The sequence below is a fragment of the Panthera leo genome, chromosome A1, assembly GCF_018350215.1.
Source record: "Panthera leo isolate Ple1 chromosome A1, P.leo_Ple1_pat1.1, whole genome shotgun sequence".
Classification (NCBI taxonomy): domain Eukaryota; kingdom Metazoa; phylum Chordata; class Mammalia; order Carnivora; family Felidae; genus Panthera; species Panthera leo.
The window spans coordinates 166,920,042-166,933,250 of record NC_056679.1 but is presented as its reverse complement, the minus strand read 5'-3'; the positions used below and the strand labels follow the sequence as shown (position 1 = coordinate 166,933,250).

The 13,209-nt window shown below is 36.3% G+C and overlaps 1 long non-coding RNA gene across 1 annotated transcript; it reads left to right on the top strand.

Moving 5' to 3' along the window:
• Window positions 1-12,226: 12,226 nt before the first annotated feature.
• Window positions 12,227-13,002, top strand: LOC122201188. The gene is made up of 2 exons (XR_006194112.1): window positions 12,227-12,397; window positions 12,912-13,002. It is a non-coding gene; the product is annotated as an uncharacterized LOC122201188 (long non-coding RNA).
• Window positions 13,003-13,209: the final 207 nt, after the last annotated feature.

Genomic DNA, 13,209 nt, shown 5'->3' with positions numbered 1-13,209 from the left:
TCTGGGTTATTAGAATAGTAGAAGAATGAAAAGATAGAAAGAAAAGAAAAAAGAAATCTGAAATGATATTTCTCTTTTAAACAATGTGCCCTTTCATCTCAGTTTCTAATCACATGACTTATTGCTAGTGCCCGACTACATCATGCAATAATTTGGCAACAAGGCTTTATGACACACACATTTGAAAGACTAGGATCTATTGAGTTAATGCCAAGAGGCAAGGAGACTTGGGTGTAATGAAAAACCTTAAAGGTTGGTTAGCTTACTGACAGGGAGGAGCTCTTTCTGAATGCTGGCATCACTGATTAATAGCTGGTAAGCATCAGTAATTAAATATTTGGCTCTGATTTTTCTGGGTTGTAATAAACTCTCAACTTTTGCTTAAACTTGTTGAAAGAGTTTTCATATTTCCCTTCAAAGAAGAATTTCGTGAACTTCCATTTATCTAAAAATACAGAACTGTGAGGAAATTATAGGTTCCCATAACATTGATAGTTGATGGGAAACAGTCACACCAACAATGGGCAAAACCACCAACTGAACAAGGAGGCAAAACACCCAATATTTGGGAGGAAGAAGACTCAAAACCAGCTCCAGCCAAAGATGTTCTTGAAACACTGATATTCATGTGGAATATTTAATCACTATTCTATTTTGTTTTCTGTAAATATATTAAAAGATGATATTGTACAGAATTGTGACTGTTTAAAAATACTGAATTTAGTACCCATTTATATAGGTGTATATTAATTCACAGAGTTATGTGGGTTACATATATACTATAAATATCACCTTTTTAGCTTCTGATATTTCTTTCCAAATAATTCATTAACATAAATTGTAAAGAAAACTTAAAAATAATAAACTTCTTCACTCATGTTAACTAACTGAAAAATGGGTTCATGTAAATCTATTTAAAATACTGAATTCACCATAAAAATATGACTTGTTATTGGAAAAACTGATGCCTGTAGAGTTTCTATTGAGAGTGATTTGGCAGCAGACCCAGTATAAAATAATGAATGGAATAGAACACAAAGAAGAGAGGCTTATCAATTCAGAGTATAGCATAAATTAATTAGATGATGTTTACTTTGTCCACTGGTTATAATCAGCCTAATGTATGCTCTGTACGATCTAAAGGAATAAATATTTAATTATAGTTAGTAAGGATTCTATGAAAACCCTACATGTTTGGTATTGGATAACTATATAAAGATCATTTAACATTGAAAACACAGCCTTTTTCTTGTGTAGAGGTTTATCTGTTGTTAAATGCATTTGGATTTTGTTAAACACTGGTATGATCTACCAGTTTCAGATTTGGATACATCTGATAGCATGACACAATCAAATACTATCTTGGGTACCTGCAAACACAAGTTACCAAAAATTTCTAAAAATAGAGTTGCTCATTACTCTCCAGCTCTGAAAAAAAACAATATAAAAATATGGTTTTGTGTCATTAGTAACTGCATGAAAACTAAATGGCAAATTTCCTCCCCAGTTGCAAGACTGAAACTTTTATAGGGTCAATTGTTTGCCTCACCAGCATGACCTTTTGGTGGCAGCACCAAGGAACATGTAAAGAGGACTTATTTTATATCAACTTGAGAATGTCAGTGCTTAAGAACTTCCCAGAGTCATAAATATACTTTATTTTAGATTGTCTCTGAATTATTTGCATGGTCAGGTTAAATTATCTCTTTTGAATAATACCATTTACAATCTAATATTATTTTACTTGCTGAAAGTATTTTTTACTTGCTTAAAATTTCCTATAACTAGGAATCCCTAAGGCTAATCATTTGAAATTTTATTGTAAAATCCATGTGCATTCTAAATGTCCTGTATCTAATAGTGAAGGCTTTGCTAATTCTCCAGATTGAAGTTAGGACTCCAACAAAATTTTGTTCATCTTGACACTTTCTCACTTTCACTTCTCCATCTTTATCACATCATTTTTATAGCTCTTGTGGCAGAATTCTGCTTTATTGGGAGTTTGTGATAAAGCTTCTCTTTAGTTCTCAATATATTCCCATAGGGTGTAGTCTAAACGTCTAAAAGACCATTTAAACATTTAAAACCATTATCTAAAAAGAAAGTTGAAAAAATTTCCCAGGCCTTTACCTCATTTGTAACTGGCAGTCTACTTTTTCAACTGTTTTCCCATATACACACCATCCATTCCGTTCTGGAAATACAGTTGACCCTTTAACAACCTGGGTTTGGACTGTGTGGATCCACTTACACTTGGATTTTTTATAGGATAGTACTGTAAATGGATTTTCTCTTCCTTAAGACTCTCTTAATAACATTTTCTTTTCCCTAGCTTACTTTACTGCAAGAATACAGTATATAATACATCTAACATACAAAATATGTGTTAATTGTTTATGTCATCAGTAAGACTTCTCTTCACTAGCAGGCTATCAGTAATTAAATTTTGGGGGAGTCAAAAGTGGAGATTTTCTCCTACATTGGGGGTCAGCATCCCTAACCCTTGCCTTGTTCACCTGTGAACTGAATTTGTTTATTTGTAAAAAAAAAAAAAAAAAGTAGACAGTATTTTACTATTCAATCCAATACAAATCCAACTCACAAACAAATACTTTTTAACATGTATTTTACTTCGAAAATTATTTATTTTATACTCATGCATGTATTTATGCCATTAATTTTTATTTATGCAAAAATCAATAATTATCTTTATTTATAGATACCATTGACAATTGCTGTAGATTATCAGAATTAATCTGGACCTGCATCTGTGTGGTTAGAGTTGTTTGAAACATGGAGGTGGGAGATAAACTAAGGTCTTTCAAAGAAAGAGATTTTTCCGTACACACATATGCATGCACAAACACACACACAAAAACACAGAGTCACATATACACCTTTGAGTATATTCTGACTGAATATCCATGTATCTATGTATTTTTGGGTGTTTCTAAAGTTAAAAAGGACAATAATTTATTTTACTCTGAATATGCAACCTCAATAACCAGGATAAGGTCTACAGAAAAATATAAATGGCTCATGCCTCTAATTTTTTTAAATACTCACACTTTTCCATTTACTAGTGAAGATAGCAGTTCTCTGCCTTTCCGCAACGTGTGTGTGTGTCTGTGTGTGTGTGTGTGCATGTGGATGACCACAGACAGCAAAACACAGCTTTATTTTTCTTTAGTTTTCTTACTGACAATTCATATATGTTAAAATAGAAAAATTTGCACCAAGGTGAAGATATTCATATATAGAGAGAAAAATCCTTGTTTTTATATTATAATCCTACTATGCAAATGGATTTTCCAAATAAAAATGACAGGGTAGATATAAGTAAGATATATCTACACAAATAAAAACATTCAAACTGTACTGGGTAGTCTTATTGTTAGCTCCCGGTAGGTTTTCCAGCCCATAATTTTGGTCTATCTATCAGACACTTCTTCTATACATTTTTTATTCTCCTAGTCTCTCCCATCTCTTGTTTTAGTTGCTGCTGAGACAACCCAGTTCTACATGGGCTTCCATCAACTTCACAATGGTACAACCTAAGATTGCCTCATTGCAAGTTTGGGCTGTATACCCTTAGTTTTATGCCTGTAGCTTCTTGGTTCACACTAAAGCTTAAGACTTCTCAGGGCCCCCTCAGTATCCACACATGTACAAGCTAGGTGTGTGTGAGTTAAAACTCTGTGGGTCAAACCAATGGAAGACAGGAGGCCTGTGGAGTGATCTATAGGATACAGGAACAGATTAATATATTTGCCTTCTCCTTTTGAGTATGGACAGAACTGAGAAGTAGTTGTTTACATGGCCTCTTGGAAGAAGGTGTAAGTGAAATCAACCAATCAATTGGTTGCACTTGATACAATGCGGTGGCCAGTTAAATAGTACATCATTTTACTGATACTTCCTTCTTTCTGTCTCACTTCTCATTTCTCCTCAGTCCCTCTCTAGTAAAAGTTCAAGACTTTAGTCTCTGCTTTCTGGGGAACTCAGATTAAAACTAGGATCAGAAACAACCCTCGAAGACAAAACTCATGCACTCTAAGAATTCATTTGTTAATAATATGCAGGTTGATATCTCATGGTGTATAGTAGCTTCACAATTACTAAAGATTTGATCTACAGTTAAAATAGGATAAGGTTCAGATAGAAGGTAAGGTGCTACTTTTTACAATGGCAGTTGCTCTTTAATGTTATGGGGGAAAGATAATTATAAGAATTGTGGAGTGGCTGGCTTTTGTTAACGGCAGTGGAATCTTTTGCAGAAGAAAATAATAGACTAAAGAAAATCAAATGCCTACGGAAGTCCAGGGACCTCTACTGCATCTTTTAAGAAACTCTGTTGCCCTATAATCAGAAATCAGACTGTGCTGAATACATATCTGAAACACCTCTCCCATTTCAAATCAGGTCTTTAACAGAAAAATATAGGGACTCTAAGACTTATCATGAGGCCATTTGATTGGGGAAGGCTGAGATTCTTCATTCTCTAGATTCCCTTAAAACTGTAGGATGGTGGAAGCAACTCCTTTCCTCTTCTTTGCAGAAGCAGACTCCTTTCCCATGGAAACGATGCAATAGCCACATCTGAGGAAGTTGCCTTACAAGATGATGCTTGTTGCCCTCAGCATTTGCACCCACTGCTTCTCATTGACTTCAGGACAATAACCAGGGTAGATCTCTTAGCACAGCCATTCTGAGAAATACAACTATTGTTGTTCAAGCCTATTTGCTTGAGGAGTTTTAGAAATTGGCTAATATATACCAGCAGGTACTGAGGGAACAGGGAACATGTTAGAATAGAAATGAGAATGTTCACCAGAAGAATACAGACTATAAAGCTGGAGAGTGGAGAATTTATTGACCCTGGAGCATTGATCCACAATTTGGGATTAAACATTCTGACAAGGATCTAGTCATAATAATCTGCTGATTTGATTCCTTAAATCTAGCCCTTGATTATGCCTTATAATACAGTATGTTTTGCTTTCAAAATCTAAAGCAGCCCACCAATCACTGTGTCTCTTTCTTAGTAGTAGGAGTCGCAAAGTGAAATAATTGTCTTTTGTTTTAGAGGACATAACTCAGCGTGCCCCCAGATACTGGGCCCTAAAAACCTTCTTGAACATGGGAGGCTCCTGGACCTTTTGAAGCTTTATTTCCCTCTCATTGACACAGAAGTATTTTATTAGGGTGGCCACAGTGATGTCCACTGCTTACCAGATCTAATCTGTTTGATGTCATAAATACAGTAGACTACCTGATATTCTGTAGAATGTGAAGATGATCTTGTCCCTATAACCATATTTCTATAAAAAACCAGAGAAGATAAAATAACTCTGGGGCAATACATTGAATCTGAACTGCTACAATTGCTACGTGAATGCAAACTGCTTTTTCCTTGCCTCTTGTTTGGGTTAAAGAAGAAAACATTTGCCATCTGATCAATAGCCTTATACCAAAATAGAGAGGCTGTGGATCTGCTCCAGTAAGGACGCATTTAGCATGACAGCTGTGACTATCTGGAGAAATTTACATTAGTCTACTGTCATTTGCCACATTCCATCCATTTTTTAAGAGCCAGATGAAGGAAAATATCATCCCTGAATCCAATGAAGGTTTGATAGTGGTACTAATCTTTGCAACACTATTCCTCCTGAGATGTTCTATTGCTTCCTATTTACTATTTTGACCAAGGGAAAGTGGGTATAGTAGGCAATTTCAGAAGCTCTCACTTGGCCTTTCCTCCATAATGATGATACTTACTGTACCAATCAGACAGGCAATGTGAAGTTCTGGAAATACAATATATATTTATGCTGATTGTATACTCAAGGGACCAGGTAATTAGTTTCAGGGTTGAACAACAATGAATAATCACAGATTGGCACCAGTGTAACTATCCATAGTGTGGAATTCCTATAAATAGACTTGGGTCCAAACTGCATTTATGGCCCCATCTCCATAATATAATCTTCCATCTAATTAGAAGAAATTGATGGAGTTTTAGGTCCTCAAGTATTGGTGTTGTCTCAAACCTTGTATCTCATCGTCCTCAAACTTTTGGCTATATTCACCTCCCCTGTGCATATAGCAACTGTGCAGATAACCAAAATTGGGAAAGGATTTGTGAAATCTTTACTGTTTATTTATAGGAGAGCTGTCCTTGATAGGTGACCTGGATGCATCCAGTGCATCTATGCAATGTATGCGTTTAGAAAGAAGCATCTGCATTGAATCCACATCAACAGGATGAAAGGCATGAGAAATGGATACAAAACAGATTGTGATGGTTAGTTTTATATGTCAACTTGATTGGGCCACAGGGTGCTCTGACATTTGGTCAAACATTATTCTGGGTGTGTATGTGACAATATTTCTGGATGAAATTAAACTGAGTAAAGCAGATTACTCTCTCTAGTGTGGGTGGGTCCTATCCAATCACCCGGAGGCCTGAATAGAACAAAAAGGCTGACATCCTCTTGAGTAAGAGGAAATTAACTCCTTCCTAACTACCTTGATCTGGGTCATTCGTTTTTTCCCTCCTTTTGGACTCAAATGGAACACTGACTAAGACACCATCATCCTCTTAGTTGCTCATGTCAAATATTGCATATGACCATCCTTGGTTCTCCCTTTCCCTCATACCCACATGTAGTTTATCAGCAAGACTGGTTGATTCTGTCTCCAAAATATTCCTGAATCCATCTATTTCTATTTTCAAATCTTTTTAGTTCAAGCTACCTTCATCTTTGAGCTGAATTTCCATAGGAGTCTTCTACCTAGTTGCCCTTACTTCTGTTCTTCAATCAATCCATTCTCCATTCAGCAGTACAGTGTTCTCTTAAAAATATAAATTATTACATGTTCTTCCCCTATGTAAAATTCACAGTGCTTTCCCATCATGTGGAAAGTATATTTCAAATGCCTTACCCTGGCTTCCCAAGCTCTCATGGTTGGCCAGAGCATGCCCTGTCCCAATTTCTCTCCACTGTGATACTTGCTCAGCACTCTTCAGCCACACTGCTTTTCTATCTGTTCTTGACCATGCCCAACTTATTCTTGCCTTAAGGCCCTCTAATCACTTCTTCCTTGCTCTTACATGACTTCTAATCATGCAAATATCAGCTTAAATGTTTCCACCTTAATGCAGGCTTTCTTGACTACTCAATATAAAATAGCTATGCCGGCACCTGCTATCAATCTTTACTGAGTCTTTGTGGAGAAAGTATCAAAATGCTAATTAAGGCTTGACTGAAGAAGGATGTGGTCAGAGGTGTGACAGATAAATTCTAGGGCAGGAATGTTCAGTGGAGTACAGATTTAAAAAAAAAAAAAACAATAACGACTCAACATAAGTTAGTTTCTTGAAAAAAAAAAGTTGTCTCCAGAGACCTTTGGACAATCAGGTTAAAAAAGAAGAGACATGCAGTAAATAATGTGAGCCTCAGGGAGGGCAGCAGATATTACATGTGGGATTTTAAGTATTGCTAAAAGAATAAACCTTTTCAACATGCATTGCAATGTTCAGAGACAGTCTCTGGGATCAAGAATGACTTTGTAGTTTTGTACCTATTTAATAACTTTATTACTTGGCAGGCTTTACGATCTAAATACTACATTGGACAGAAAGACAAGTTGGTATAAAAAGGATGTTATGGCCATCCTTATCAATAAATGATATTTAAGCCGATTTTAAGTTTTTCTTAAATATCGGTTGAACTATTTACACGACTCAAACTAATATTAGCCACATGGCCTAACTCCATTAAAATGCAGTGTAACTGTAACAGTAGCCAATTATTTATGAATCAGTGGAAACATCTGGAAGCTTGACCTCTTTTTTATATGAAAAGGACTTGGAGCATTTGCTGTATTTCACTATTAGTGCCACTTCAGTTATTACATGCTCTGCCAATGTTTTATGTAACTGGACTGATTTCTTTCCGACTCGTAAGGTCAGCTGCCTGTGAAGGGATTGAGTTTTCTAGGCACTACTGCCTGTGTCTATCTCCTTATGGATACAGTACCTGCTACCTATTACTCATACACAGTGGAAAATATGTTATTCTAGCATTATATAGCATATTGTGTAAGCATTAAAGAGAATAAACTAATTTATTTTCCTGAACCAATCTTACCTTCATGCTTTTTAGTATTTCCAATCTTTTCCCTTTTTGATATACGCATGTCTCTGTACACACACACACACACACACACGCTTAAATGTTTCTTATCTGTATCTAAAAAAATACACAGGTATAATTTATTTCAGCCAGTTAAAAAAGAATGCATCTGTTTTACACCAAATATATTTCCAATGTACTTTGCATGTAAGTAGAGATGGAGAAAGTATATGTTCAAGGACTGATGACATATGCACCAACATATATACAAACATACACGTCTGCACAGGTGAATTTGCAATTCTATCTCTGGCAAGACAGAGAATATGCAACTAAGTGGATGTATCCTACTTAGTTAGATAATCCCAAACTGCAGGCAATCAAGTTATTTGTATTTTTTCTGCTAACAGATTTTGGTTGTAATTCATGTTGCATAGGCTTATTTTCATTCATGGAATATTTATTGTGAATGTTCTCTGTATCAGGCATGATACTAGACACTGGAGATAAAAATGATGAATAATAGATAGTCTGTGGTTCTAATGGGCTTCAGCCTTTTCACGTGTTCTAAACACAGAGCAGCACAGCACCAGGATGAAATGTTTAGGGAACTTAAATGGGAGATAGGAGTAACTGTTCTGACATTAAAAACAAATATAAACAAACAATCAAAACAAACTGCCAGTTTAGTACTAAATCTGATTAGTTCCCAAAGCTCCTATATTTTCTTATCAGGGTGAGGGCATGGAAAACTGAGAACTCTGGAGGATAGAGCATAGTTCGTCCCCTGAAATCGCAAGAAAGGACACATATCTAGTGTCTGTCTTAACCCCTTATCTATTCCTGGCAGCTTCTTGGGCTCTTGTTGGTATGATTTCTGCCACATAATGCCACCGCTCTGTCAACTGATGATTGGATCAGCAATTTGACTCTAAAACCATTTTAGATGGAAGATTGCAAGGGAGCCTGTCCCTAGAGCCCTAACAAGCACGTTAAGCCTCCAAAGGTCCCTAGGCATCTTGCTCCCTAAACTGAAGGTGATTGACTGACCCAAAACCCCTTTTCCCTTGGAGGGTTTGGATTGGAGGTATAAAAATACAGGCAGCAGCTGGCAACAGTAGAGGGCTATAGAAAGAAGTTGAGAGTTACACTGAAAGAAGGCATTATGGGGAAGTCACCAGCCTATGGAATCCATGTGATTTGAAGACAGACGGGAATAAAATGGGGGAGGTGGTAGATAATAAGCAAGCAAGAGAACTGAAATAGAGAAAAGGAGATTAGACTAGTGTTATTGGGCAGAGGCAGGCATGCTAAAGTGGAGACAGAAAATAGCTGAGTCATCTTAACTGCAGGACTCTGGAGTAGTGAGCAATGAATGCCTGCTTTGAAGATGAGCCTCATGGGTCTTTCGGCTAGCCAGGGGGGCAAACTTTAATTAAGAAGTAAGCATGAGCTATGATTACCACACTCTTTCCACAGAAATAAAAGCGTCAGATAGTCTTTCTCCCATAGTAAGCCCAAACACCTAAGAGAAACAGATCTTTGAATAAATCACATGGGAAAATGGGTCCCCTAGAGAGCAAAACTTTTCTCCATGATAAATTACATCCGCAAAACGTCTATTTGTAAAATTAATCTGGCCAGAATTTTGATAAGTTGTCAGGATTCCTTAAATGTCCCTGTCTTTAGAAGCAAACAAATTGGGTAATGGAAGGCCCATGTGGTCATGTGGTAATCATAACTCTGAATGCGGAATCATTTCATTCAACTCCTTTTCCCCACAGGGGAAAGAAAGGCTCCAAAGGTCTCTAGGCATTTTGCTTTGTGAGTGCATGTATTTCAGTGAAAACATCTATAAAGCAAATCCATTCTCTTTCATGATAAAATCAATATTCTGTTAAAAAAAATGGAAATAAACTTCTTGACTATGGAACGATGTTCCTTAAAGACAACATCAGGAGGGAAGAGATACGCCTAGGATATACTCTGTTGAAGGGTGTACAAGAGAAGCAGGATGTTGAAAGGGTGAGGCCGATTTCCTTTGTGAGATTCCACTGTACACCATCCAAATGCTTTTCTCCTTTTCAGCTTGTATGGCATCTAATAGAGTTGGGTTATGCCACATTTCTCACTTTCTCTCTTCCAATAAATGAATTGTCACAGTTTCACACCCAACCCAATCCTCACTATCTTTAATGGGAGAAAGTGAGGCCCTGAATACTCACAAGCAAGGAATAGAGCACCAGAGCTCCTATTTTATCCTTGATAGCATCTACCTTTCTTTATGAGACCTGGCTATAGGATTGCTAGAATGGTTTCTTCCTTTCTTTATATTCCTTGATTTCTCTCATTAAGCATCAATTAATAGGCAGGCATAGGTTTTCTATAATCTCTTATACTCAAGAGAAATTGTGAAAATCAAGATTCAACACATTTTAGGGTATAGAGAAAGGAAACTAATGACAGTTTGCTTTCCTTCTGTAAGTAATGTAGGAGGCAAAGTTAACCACACAGAGAAAGGTTGGGATAGGAATGGGTAATAAAACTGGGAATTGCTACTGTGAAAATATGGCAGGGAATCAACTAGAGATGAATAAGAAAATTGCAATAAGGGTCCAAGAGCTGATGGATAGCATGCCTTATTACAGTGATTTGCACATTTTTTCCCTTCATGTCATGACCAAATGTCCTTTGGCAGAAGTCCATGTTTGAGGATGGGAAAATTTACATCTTTATTTTCAGTAACCTTGAACTGAAATTTACATTTCCTTCAATTGTGAATATAGGCCACAAACCACATTAGTATTAGTTCTTGTGACATTATACCCAATTGAAATATTGGATATTTTCATATCATATTAGAGTTACAATATTTCACATATCATCTATTATGCTCCAATGGTATCACTTTTTATTAAAAGTTATTACAGAAGAACGTATATTACAATTTCATTTTTTAGATAACTGTATTTCAATACAATTAGTTTCCTTTGTATTCTATTTTTTTAATTTAAAATATTTTTAGAAAGATCCTATTGTGTTCCTAGGCTTTATTAAGTTACCAAAGGGATTCATAGCATATAAAAGGTTAAGAATGTCTGTTCCTTGGTGTCTCAATATTTGCCATTCAAAATATAACACTTAAGACTAAGGAGGATGGGATACAATAGAATGAAATATTGTTACCAAAATGGGAAGAAAATATAAGCAATTACTTAGGCTCATCAGCTACTATGAGATGCTGCTTTTTTTATGTCAAAATCTTAAATATAATGACTTAAGTGGTATTTTTCTTTTACAAATGCCCAGGACTTTTGTTACAGTCAATTAAACCTGTCTCATTTATCCTCTCTAACCTTCAGTCAGAATCCGCACATAATGTAGCATTCATATTTTAACACTGGGTGTCCAAAAGCATGATTTAAGGCTGATGAAGGCTTTTCTGTATGGGTACTTTGTTTGCTGAATACCCATGGATGCCATTTACAAGTCCTGTGGCTGCTAGCATCAGGGATTTTTGTAGGTAAATATTGATTGTGGACCTTTGATTTTTTACGGATTGATAAATCAGGGCCTAAATGAGGTGACTGAGGAAGACTGACAATTTAACATCAAAACAGGACTATAATACTCTAATGGATATCTGTTCCTCTTTGCATTCTCCGTGTCAATTCCCCTTCCCCATCAATTAAGAAAAAAATTTTTTGAATGTTTATTTATTTTTGAGAGACAGACAGAGAGAGAGTGGATGAGGGGCAGAGAGAGAGGGAGACACAGAGTCCAAAGCAGGCTCCAGGCTGTCAGCACAGAGCCCAACTTGGGGATGGAATTTACAAGCCCTGAGATCATGACCTGAGCCGAAATCAGATGCTCAACAACTGAGCCACCTAGGTGCCCCTCCCCCATCAGTTTTTTAGGAAAGCAACCAACCTTTTATTTTATTAAAACATCCTCCCCCTTTCAATTCCTATGATTCAGTTGGGGCTGGCCCCTTCCCTAGTTTCCAGAGTGGTGAGTACATAACTGAGGTGAATCAGAGCATTCTGTTCTCTTTTCCATTGTGTTGTCATAGGGAGAGGCATAAATTATCGAAGCAAATAAGGCTCATTTTGAGAGACAGTCATTGGAACTATTGAGAAAAAAATTGGTGTTGTTGAGAGATTATATGAAGCCTGGAGCTGTTGGCAGCCATCTTTCCACCATGATAGCAGAGCCTGCCAAAGAAATGAAGTTACAGAGAAAAGCATTCCTCAGACAGGGTAAGAGCCATTTTCATTCTTGAGACCTAATTAGAGTGTTGGATCTAGCTGTGCCTGAAGTCAGCATGTGGGTTTTCATTTCTGTGCTCCTAACCACGTGAATCTAAGTATATTAAGTCACTTTAAGGTTCAGTTACCTGGAACAAAATGAGTGTGGACTAACAGACACTCTTGCTAAACTCTAAATTCTAATTAGTTTGGGAAGTTATTATTAACTATGAAATACTTATTAGTGATGCATAAATTAGTCCAAATAAGAATAGCAGCAAAGGAAAATTATTTCCTAGGTCTTAAAAATCTTGTTTTAAATTAAACCATGACTAGGCTATGGAAAGAGGGAAAAAAAAAGCTGGATATTTCAGGTGATCAAGAAATTGTATGTGTTAATTACTTGAAGAGATTCTGCATTTATCCTCCAGATGCCATAATTTCTAAACTGGCATGCTTTCATCATTTGAACACTTTGTAGTTGAAGAACCTAATCAATCTTCCTCCTGGATTTGTATTCCTATAGAAATGATGGCCTGTTCTAGGACAGCCAGTGTCGCTTGGCCTATTGTACTGAAGAATAAATGAGTAAGAGTCTTGATTACCTTACAAATAAATCTGGTTAACAGTTATATTAATTAAAATGCCTGGTTCTGCGGCTATTCTGAACTATTTATACGTGATTTAATTCATATCAGCAGCTAATTTGTATTTAATGCAAACTAATGGGTTTTATGTAAATGGAGCATGTGGCAGTCTATTTAAAAAACAAATTATCTCTAGTTTCATTTCAGTTATTTTAATTAAATTTAGAGTGTGTGTGG